Here is a 10927-nt window from a genome sequence, read left to right as displayed (position 1 = left end):
GGAAACTGAAACTTACAGCATGTGTACTGTCTTATATGCTTAGAATAATTCGGATCACATAAGTTACTAAATAGTTTTATAATGGAAGCCTCGAATATGGGTTATAATATAGAAAAAAAGATACATGTACTTAGATATGTATTTAAAACGTTATTTCAGTTCCATTGCTTGTAAAATATCATGCTGGATATGTATGATGCATGCACGGTATGTAGTGTGTTTCTCAAATACCGGTTCACATTAAATGTTGTTTTAACTAATCAAGAATCTGTATTTTACGTCACTTTGTAGATTGAAAGACCTGAACTTGTATGTCATATGAGGAGCATCATTGAGAAGAAGCCAGACAGATTTTTTTATTGTAAATCTGAAAGGACAATGGTTCCATAGAAATCACAGTCAGTTGGATATGTTGGTCATATTTCATCTAAAAAATCATTGCAGAACAATGCGGATATCAAAAGACCTGAAGTTGCTCGAATGAGCGTGCTGTTTTGTTTACTTTCATGAAATGCTCAATGTATATCTAATGGAAAGTTCAATGATCATACTAGAGATACGTATCCACAGATCCTAAATTTTCATATATAGAGTTTACGAATGCTGAATGTTGTTAAAAAAATTGCACTGATTTATATTATATTTGAAGGTCCGACATTCTGTAACTCAAGAATTCAAACTGAAGCATACCAAAATGAAGAAGGAAAATGTAGTTAGAGAAGATATTAAATTTATAGACAAAGTGTTCTTGTTGTTAAACAACTTTCATGTGTTGCACTCAAAGAGGTCTGAGTCCATGTTTGCTTGAAAGATCAAACAAAGTGACATGTATTACCAAAATAAATGAATTATGTATTATACTTCCCTTCTATCATTATTGTTTGATATGTATCTTACTTCATTGTCTCATATAATGAAAGTCAGCCAAGTATTTTGAAAGAAGTTTCTGCTATGTAAAGTTTTTGCTGGAACCAACTACTGGAGTTTGTTGCTGAAATTGGATTGTTGGAACAGGCAGTTGGTTTTGCTAATACGGGCGACTTCAATTGCTACTACTGGCGATGATATTTTTTTGCTACATCATTCAAGAAGATGCAGATGGGTGATCTCACTACCGACTTCCCTAGAGCCTCCGGTATCACAACCGGCGGGGACAATATTTTTTTTGCTGCAAACCACGCAACATTTTCCTACCATCAGCGACAGGTTTTGTTACCGCCATACACTGTAGTTAGCGGTGTCATTTTTTTTGCTACAACCGCGGCATTTTTTTGCTGCAACCGTGTAACGCCCTCGATGCGGCTATATCTCCCACGTGTCAAAGCATGACTTAGAGGCATAACCGCATTGAAAGCAATGTCGCAAGTGAGGTAATCTTCACACAACCCATGTAATACATAAGGGAAATGGATACATAGTTGGCTTACAATCGCCACTTCACACAATTACATGAATAAAGCATTACAACATCCAAATACAATCAAGGTCCGACTACGGAACCAAAATAAAAGAAGAACCCCAAATGCGACAAGGTCCCCGATCGACCCCAACTGGGCTCCACTACTGATCAACTAGAACGAAACAACACAAAGGACAAGATCTTCATCGAGCTCCTCCTTAAGCTTGGTTGCGTCATCTGTAAGGACTCATCGGCACCTACAAGCTGGTTTTGGAAGTATCTGTGAGTCACGGGGACTCAGCAATCTCGCACCCTCGCGATCAAGACTATTTAAGCTTATGGGTAAGGTAAAAGTATGAGGTGGAGCTGCAGCAAGCGACTAGCATATATGGTGGCTAACATACGCAAATGAGAGCGAGAAGAGAAGGCAAAGCACGATCGAGAAACTATGATCAAGAAGTGATCCTAGAACAACCTACGTAAAGCATAACTCCAACACCGTGTTCACTTCCTAGACTCCGCCGGAAAGAGACCATCACGGTTACACACGCGGTTGATGTATTTTAATTAAGGTCAACTTCAGGTTTTCTACAACCGGACATTAACAAATTCCCATCTGCCCATAACCGCGGGCACGGCTTTCGAAAGTTCAAATCCCTGCAGGGGTGTCCCAAGTTAGCCCATCACAAGCTCTCACGGTCAACGAAGGATATTCCTTCTAGCGGGAAGACCCGATCAGACTCGGAATCCCGGTTACAAGACATTTCGACAATGGTAAAACAAGACCAGCAAAGCCGCCCGATGCGCCGACAAATCCCGATAGGAGCTGCACATATCTCGTTCTCAGGGCACACCGGATAGGTCAAGCTACGAGTAAAACCAACCCTCGAGTTGCCCCGAGGTGGCCCCGCAGGCTGCCTGTTTCGGACCAACACTCAGAGGAGCACTGGCCCGGGGGGGGGGGGGGTTTAAAATAAAGATGACCCTCGGGCTCGTGAAAACCCAAGGGAAGGTTATAGGTTGTTAGTGCAAATGGTAAAACCAAGGTTGGGCCTTGCTGGAGGAGTTTTATTCAAGGCGAACTGTCAAGGGGTTCCCATTATAATCCAACCGCGTAAGGAACGCAAAATCCGGGAACATAATACCGATATGACGGAAACTAGGGCGGCAAGAGTGGAACAAAACATCAGGCATAAGGCCGAGCCTTCCACCCTTTACCAAGTATATAGATGCATTAATTAAATAAGAGGTATTGTGATATCCCAACAAGTAAACATGTTCCAACAAGGAACAACATCTCCATGTTCCAACAAGGAACAAACTTGAATCTTCACCTGCAACTAACAACGCTATAAGAGGGGCTGGGCAAAGCGGTAACATAGCCAAACAATGGTTTGCTAGGACAAGGTGGGTTAGAGACTTGGTTCAACAATATGAGAGGCATGATAAGCAAGTGGTAGGTATCGCAGCATAGGCATAGCAAAAGAGCGAGCAACTAGTAAGCAAAGATATAATTGATTTCGAGGGTATGGTCATCTTTCCTGAAATCCCGCAAGGAAGAAGAACGAGTCCATGAAGAAGACAAACAGACGTGGTCGAGCGGATCCTCACAAACACGACGTTATCGGAACCAACCCGAAGAAGCGACACCGGAAAGGAGCAAACAACATAGTAAACCACCACATAACATGGCATGATGCACAACCAAGTATGATGCATGTCCGGTTTAAATATGCATGGCATGGCAAAGGGCACAAACAAAACTATAAGTTAAGTGGAGCTCAATATGCAACGAGTTGCATATTGACGGAACACCACATCAATTATTTAGTTCTCTCCCGTTTGTGTACCCAACAATATTAAATGTTGATTAACATGGCAAGGAGTGAAGCACAGCAAAACTACCTAACTAGGCAAGTTTAAATGAGGCCGGAAGCAACGAACAACAATTCCGGTAAATCCCCATATGCATAAATTAGGTTTGGTACTGTTCTGCCCTAAACATAATTTTAGAGTTATTAAACATTCAAAGTAAGGTCACCATGTTAAACTAGGCATTTTTCCACCCCATTTACATATAAAGTTTATTAGATTTGGAGCTACGGTTATTAAGTTATGAAATAAAGCATTTTAACAAGGTAATAGGAAAAAATATGTGCAAACATCATTTTAGACATATTCAACATGATTGAGAGTGGCATATTATGAAACTACAAAAAATTCTAAGCAACTTTCATATAAAGTTTGTTTTAACATGATGCACCATTTGTGAGTTATAATATGCATGTTGAGCAAGGGGTTTTCTGTAAAACTACAAAACCTGGGATAAAAGCTAAATTCGCAGATCTGGAAAAAATGTAAGCGGGCCGAATCTGGCTGGCCCGGTAGCAGGGAAAAAAGGGAAGGGTGCTCAGGGCTGGCCTCACCATGGGCTTCGGCCCAGATCTGGAAAGCAGAGGCATGCCGGTTGTTGGGCCCCGGAGCGCTGCGGCTGGATTGGCCCAGGCAGGAGGGCGACGGGTCAACGACGTGTGCGAGCGGTTCGAGCGAAGCAGGGGAGGCAGCAGGCGTGGTCCATGTCGTTCCCGCACGACGAAGCAGGGAAGGCCGGCGAGGGACTTGGCGCGGGGCGACGGCTTCCTGCCGACAACGTGCGCGGGTCTGGGCGACGCGGGGCGGCAGAGTTCCTTCGGCGAGGACTCGGCGAAGACGGGTCAACGTGAGGCGGCAGCGCTCGCTCGAGGAGCAGAGGAGAATAGGCAACAGGGGCGACGCGACGCGGCAGGAGCTCCGGTAAGCTGAGGGGGTCCCGCAACGACCGGGATGGCCGGAACCCGACGGGCTCGTGGGGATGCGATGGTGGTGCTCCATGAGGAAATCCATGGCGGCGGACGCGGATGACCCGGGAAGATGTTACGAGGCGAGGGAGGCAGGCGCGCGTGCGTTCAAAGCTGAGGAGGCTAGTGGCGCCGGTCGACGGGGTCAGCACGGAAACGACACGGCGGCTCGAAGACGGACTTGTCGCGAGCGAGCAGGACAGCCGCAGTACTCGCCATGAACGAAGAAGACGGGCGGCGCAGGACAGCCGCGGGAACGAGGCCAGCTCGGGTGCGGCCGTGGCATCTCTGACGGGAGCGGAGGCAAACGGCGGCGGGGACGGAGCTGCAGCAGGCTCCGGCGAGGAGGCGTCGGAGATGGCTGGATCCGAAGCCAGTGCGACGTTGGAGCTCCGTTCTGACTTCTGAGGTAGCCCGCGGGCGAAGACGAGGCGGGGTCCTGGTTCAGGGTGAGAGATGTGAGAGGAGGGACTAGAACGCAGGGGAAGGGAAGGAAGGAGTGACGCAGGGCTCATCTGCTAGATCGGTCGACCGGCGACGAGGCGTACGCGGAGCTTGTGTGATAGCGGAGGAGCTCGGGGCGAAGGACGAAGACGGGAGGCTGGTGCCTTGGAGGCACTGGGTACGGCCGAGGATGGTGGTTCGCTGCTGTGATTTGGGCGGCGCTGAAAAACAGGGAGGGGGTCGGAGAGGATTTGGATCGGGAGGAGATCCCGATGTGGGAGAGGAGTGGCGGCGGGGAGGGACAAGCCTCCCAGGTTTTAGGGTTAGGCTAGATTTGGTAGGTGGTGGTCTATTAATATAAGGAAAAGAGGGAGTTTGGATCCTCCGATCGAAATTGGACGGTTCAAAAAGAATAGGCTAGGGAGTCCAAATAATAAAACGGTGATATTTTGTAGTCGTTTGGGGATGATCCGGACACAGCGGTAACGACTGTCCGGGTCGGGTTCGGGACAGATTTCGGACGCGCGCGGGAGGAGGTCCGCGGGCTGACGAGAGAGGTTAGGTGGGGCCTGGCGGTGAGAGGTAGTGCAGAAAGCAAAGGGCTGAGAAGATAGAAGAGGTGAGGCCCGGCGACTGTTTTCGGAAACCGAAAACGTCCGACGTGTGCCCGGCTATAATGCCACTATAGTTATCCGTTGGGCGTCAAACGGCCTCCGAACGCGATGAAACTTGGCAGGCGGCCTACCTACTCTAAAATAAGACCGCACACCAACTCTCATCCCATTCCGAGAACATTTTCCGGCCACTTATAAAATACTATCTCGGACATGCCGCGGGCGCGTGCAAGTGTGTCTGAGCTCAGAACGGGCAACGGATGAAACGAAGAGACCGAGACGGATGCAAGTTTCAAAAACATGATGATGCAATGCGAATGATGACATGACAAGAAGCAACACGCAAGCAAATGACAAGGCAACAACAACGAAACACCGGAAGACACCTGGCGCAACGGTCTCGGGGCGTTACAAACCGGCAACCACAAAAGCTATAATCGGTGAGCATTTTTGTTACAATGGCGAACGAGTGGCGGCACGGGCGACCTATTTTTTTGCTGGAACCAACGCGCTTTTTTGCTACAACCGGGCGACCTTTTTGTTGCTACTGGCACACCATGGGAGAGTACAATTTTTGCGATGTCGTCGGACGTTCTGCGACCGACGAGCGTTGCCATCAGAGCTGCAACTATGACCACACGGTGCTGCAAGCACGGTGCACGATGCTGCATGTGTAGAGGTCGAGAGAAACACAGGAGACGACAACAACGAGGACGGCGATAGGCGAGACGCGCCGAGGCGGTGCTTCGAGGCCGGGCGGGTCGCTCGTCCATTGCGACGTGATGGGGTTGTTTCCATTGGCGGACCTAGAGGGTGTGCCGGGTGTGCCGTGGCACACCCAGTATTTTGCAGATTTTTTCATTATATGTCATCTTTGTCAGATTCTGTTGGTTTTACAGTACTAGAACTAATTTACCTGAAGTTGTACACGTGCTGTACACGTACATGCAAACATAGCAAACCATAGAAGCAGTTTGACTGATTTTTCTACTAGCCCGGTAGAGCTAGCTAGATCAATTCCATCGATCAACTCCACGAAAATTCTAGCGGCGACTTGCGTAGATTGCAAACATAAAAGACAAAAAAACATTAGGACCCTTCGATGTACCGTGTTATTTTTTGAAACTTTGTTCTACCACGTTTTTTTTAGAAAAAGGAGGATGATCCCGGCCTGAGGATGCATGCAATTACTTTATTAATTATTCATAAAAATTTTACAAAGTAATATATCAATATGTTCCAAGTTATAATCTTGTCAACATCTGTCGCTACTCCTATCCATTGATGAAAGGGTACAGAAAGAGTGAGCCGAATATTCAGACCTTCTCACCTAAGCCTATCATCTAAAGCCAGAGATCCCAACCAATCCACATACCAGACAGGTCGTCGTCGCCATCTTTCATTGATTCATCTTCAGCAAATACTGACGCATCGACCTTGTCAGGCCTGCTGTCGATGCCACCACGGCGCCAGACAACACCTCCTCCCTACATGCGTCCATCATTAAACATCCATCGCCGGGGCCCTACCGCGCCACGCCGCCAAGACTCCACGTCGTCGATGCGTCACATGAATCGCCCTCCACTGCAGATGCCGTCCAATGGTCCCTTGAGCCTGTACATACCTCCAACAATGACGCCCCCAAGAGCGACACAAGAGCACCGCCCTCATCCGAGCAACCGATCTAGGGTTTTCCCGGAGGTGGCGGATAGGGGTCTAGAGCTTTTTCATGATGATGCCTTCAAGAAGGGGACAACGCAGAAAAACGCCAGATTTGATCTGATCCACCAGGCCCTCCATGTCGCCCCTGCCGATCCGAGATCCGACCGGCCGTAGACAGGCCCACCGCCGCACCGCATGACCCGACGAAGAGGATTGGTAGTATTATGTCCATTTTGTTGAAAATATGAGGTCAAAATAAAGAAGGTTGCAGCTGAGGGGCAAACCGAAGTTATTCTTTTGTATCTTTCATGTAAGACCTTTTTTCGCGAGGCATGTAAAACTCTTTGTATTGTAATTTCACAAATTTGAAATTATTTTTTGAAACATAATATTGTGAGACATGATTGAGCTATTTGTGTTATTCTTTTGCCATATATGATATGACACTTAGATTAGGCAGATTTTTTTTAAGTGTGCACACCCTCCATTTTTTCCTGGGTCCGCCACTGGTTGTTTCCCAGAGAAGAAGGCACATGGGGAGGAAGGGGGAGATCGTGTGCCTCCAAATCGATTGGTCGTACACTGCGGGTGCGACCAGCCCAAAGTTGGGTCAGTTGGCTGCCGACTAGCGCTGCCCATATATAATGGTCATAGAACAAATATGCAAAAAAGAGAGACGAAAAAACGCCATGCGAGCGCTTTCGCCAGCTGCTCCATGATATGGCGCGTTTCTGTGCGATGGGCCTAATCCATTTACCGGATCGCAGTGAGGGACATTAGCGCATGGCAATTATGTGTCGCCCATACTGATTCCTAGTAGGATTTGCCTATGATGATGACTAGCTGGTTGGCCCACTTAGCGTGGCTGCTCGCTGCCGCATGTAGCGGTCATTGTAGGTTCGCTTGGTCCGGTTTCCTTCATTTTCCCCCTTTTTGAATTCTGTTATATATTTCTCCTGATTTTGTGTAACGTCCTTGATGTGGCTATATTTCCCACGTGTTGAAGCACGATTTAGAGGCATAACCACATTAAAAGCAATGTCGCAAGTAAGGTAATCTTCACAACAACCCATGTAATAAATAAGAGAAATAGATACATAGTTGGCTTACAATTGCCACTTCATACAATACATGAATAAAGCATTACATCATCCAGATACAATTAATGTTCGACTACGGAACCAAACTAAAAGAAGACTACCCCAAATGCTATACAGATCCCCGATCGACCCTAACTGGGCTCCACTACTGATCAATTAGAACGAAACAATACAAAGGACAAGATCTTCATCGAGCTCCTCCTTGAGCTTGGTTGCGTCACCTGCTCGGTAACATCGGCACCTGCAAACTGGTTTTGGAAGTAATTGTGAGTCACGGGGACTCAGCAATCTCACACCCTCGCGATCAAGACTATTTAAGCTTATAGGAAGGGTAAAAGGTATGAGGTGGAGCTGCAGCAAGCGACTAACATATATGGTGGCTAACATACGCAAAAAGAGAGCGAGAAGAGGAGGCAAAGCACGGTCAAACAACTATGATTAAGAAGTGATCCTAGAACAACCTACGTCAAGCATTATTCCAACACCGTGTTCACTTTCCGGACTCCGCCGGAAAGAGACCATCACGGCTACACACTCGGTTGATGCATTTTACTTAAGATAAGTTTTAAGTTTTCTACAACCGGACATTAACAAATTCTCATCTGCATAACCGCGGGCACGGCTTTCGAAAGATCAAAACCCTGCAGGGGTGTCCCAAATTAGCCCATCACAAACTCTCACAGTCAACGAAGGATATTCCTTCTCCCAAGACAATCCGATCAGACTCGGCATCCCGATTACAAGACATCCTCGACAATGGTAAAATAAGTCCAGCAACACCACCCGAATGTGCCGACAAATCCCGATAGGAGCTGCACATATCTCGTTCTCAGGGCACACCGGATAAGCAATCCGTACAACTAAAACCAGCCCTCGAGTTTCCCCGAGGTGGCGCTGCAACGGGCTCTAGTTTGGACCAACACTCAGAGGAGCATTGGCCCGGGGGTTTAATAAACATGACCCTTGAGTCCGCGGAACCCAAGGGAAAAAGAGGCTAGGTGGAAAATGGTAAAACCAATGTTGGACATTGCTGGAGGAGTTTTATTCAAGGCGAACTGTCAAGGGGTTCCCATTATAACCCAACCATGTAAGGAACGCAAAATCCGGGAACATAACACCGATATGACGGAAACTATGGCGGCAAGAGTGGAACAAAACACCAGGCATAAGGCCGATCCTTCCACCTTTACCAAGTATATAGATGCATTAAATAAATAAGATATATTGTGATATCCCAACATGAACATATCCCAACAATAACCATGTTTCAACAAGAAACAAACTCCAATCTTCACCTGCAACTAGCAACGCTATAAGAGGGGCTGAGCAAAGCGGTAACATAGCCAAACAACGGTTTGCTAGGACAAGGTGGGTTAGAGGTTTGGCTTAACAATATGGGAGGCATGATAAGCAAGTGGTAGGTATCGCTGCATAGACATAGCAAAAGAGCGAGCAACTAGCAAGCAAAGATAGAAGTGATTTCGAGGGTATGGTCATCTTGCCTGAAATCCCGCAAGGAAGAAGAACGAGTCCATGAAGAAGACAAACGGACGTAGTGGAACGGGTCCTCAAAAATGCCACGTTATCGGAACTAACCCGAAGAAGCAACACCGGAAAGAAGCACACAACATAGTAAACAACCAACACATGAACATGGCATGATTTGGAAAGGAATGGTTGAACCTGGCCTCAACTTGGAAAACCAAGAGTGCCACTGGAAAGAGGAGTTGATTTCGGTTGAAATCGATATAAAGACCACCGGAATCGGATGCACGGTTTGGAAATGGCAAGCAAAACAAATATGACACCGGTCTGCGATAATCAGCACGAGACCATCCAAATGCATCAAGAACAACATGCTACTGCACTCAAACATAGCAACAAAATACATGGCATGGATCCACTCATGATGCTTGACAAAAGATGAACACTGAGCTACGGCTAAATCACTCAATAATAGGTTCAAACAAGCATGACAAAAGTGCAAAAGATAACAGGTTACAGACTTAGTGAAAATAATAACATGTCAGGAATTTATCATCAGGAAGCAATGTTTAGAGCATGATAACTACATACTACAGGAACATATCATGGCAAAGCAAGGCATGGCATGAAGCTACTCAAAGCATACAACAAAAGTCCCTTAGTGACAATGAGCCAAAAGGGATCAAAAAATACAATTGCAAGCATGTGAACATAGCAAAAACATAAACAGATTCAGACTTGCTGAAAAACTGGAGCATGGCAAAACAGATATCAAGTAGGCATGTTTACGAGCTCCATGCACTCACCACAAGGCATGGAATGACAAACTAAGCATACATCCAACAAGTAGACATGGCATAGAAACTAGACATGGCAAGAACAACAACATAGCATGCACGGATCAATTACAACAAGCTCGGCAAAATTGCTAAACATGTTAACAATCTGCCAGGAACATTTTAGAGCAAAAGTAGAGCTCGATTGACTCAAGCTAGGGTGCTCCATAACTACAAAAAAAGACATGGATGGATAGAGCACAACAATATCTACAAAATATCCTTACTGATCATGCTCAAAAGAGGCACGGATCACCAGGAAACAACATGAACATATGGCATAAAAATAATGACAGGGCAAGGACTTAGTGAAATTCGAAGTCCCTGAAATCAGCATCATTGAGTAAGCTACTTTGCATGCTTGTGCTAGTCACCATAAAGATCACAAAAATACATGGCATACACTCCTATAAAGATGGCATGGCATACATCAAAACACATGTAGAGCTTAGGATCATAGCATGCGCACATTAATCATGGCAAAAATGACAAAAGTGCATTTACTGAAACAGATCTGAAACTATCATCACATAGCCCTTTTCAAACAGCA

The sequence above is a fragment of the Triticum urartu genome, chromosome 7A (genome assembly GCF_056163025.1).
Source record: "Triticum urartu cultivar PI428250 chromosome 7A, HENAU_Tu73, whole genome shotgun sequence".
NCBI classification, from domain to species: domain Eukaryota; kingdom Viridiplantae; phylum Streptophyta; class Magnoliopsida; order Poales; family Poaceae; genus Triticum; species Triticum urartu.
This window is presented reverse-complemented; position numbering follows the sequence as displayed.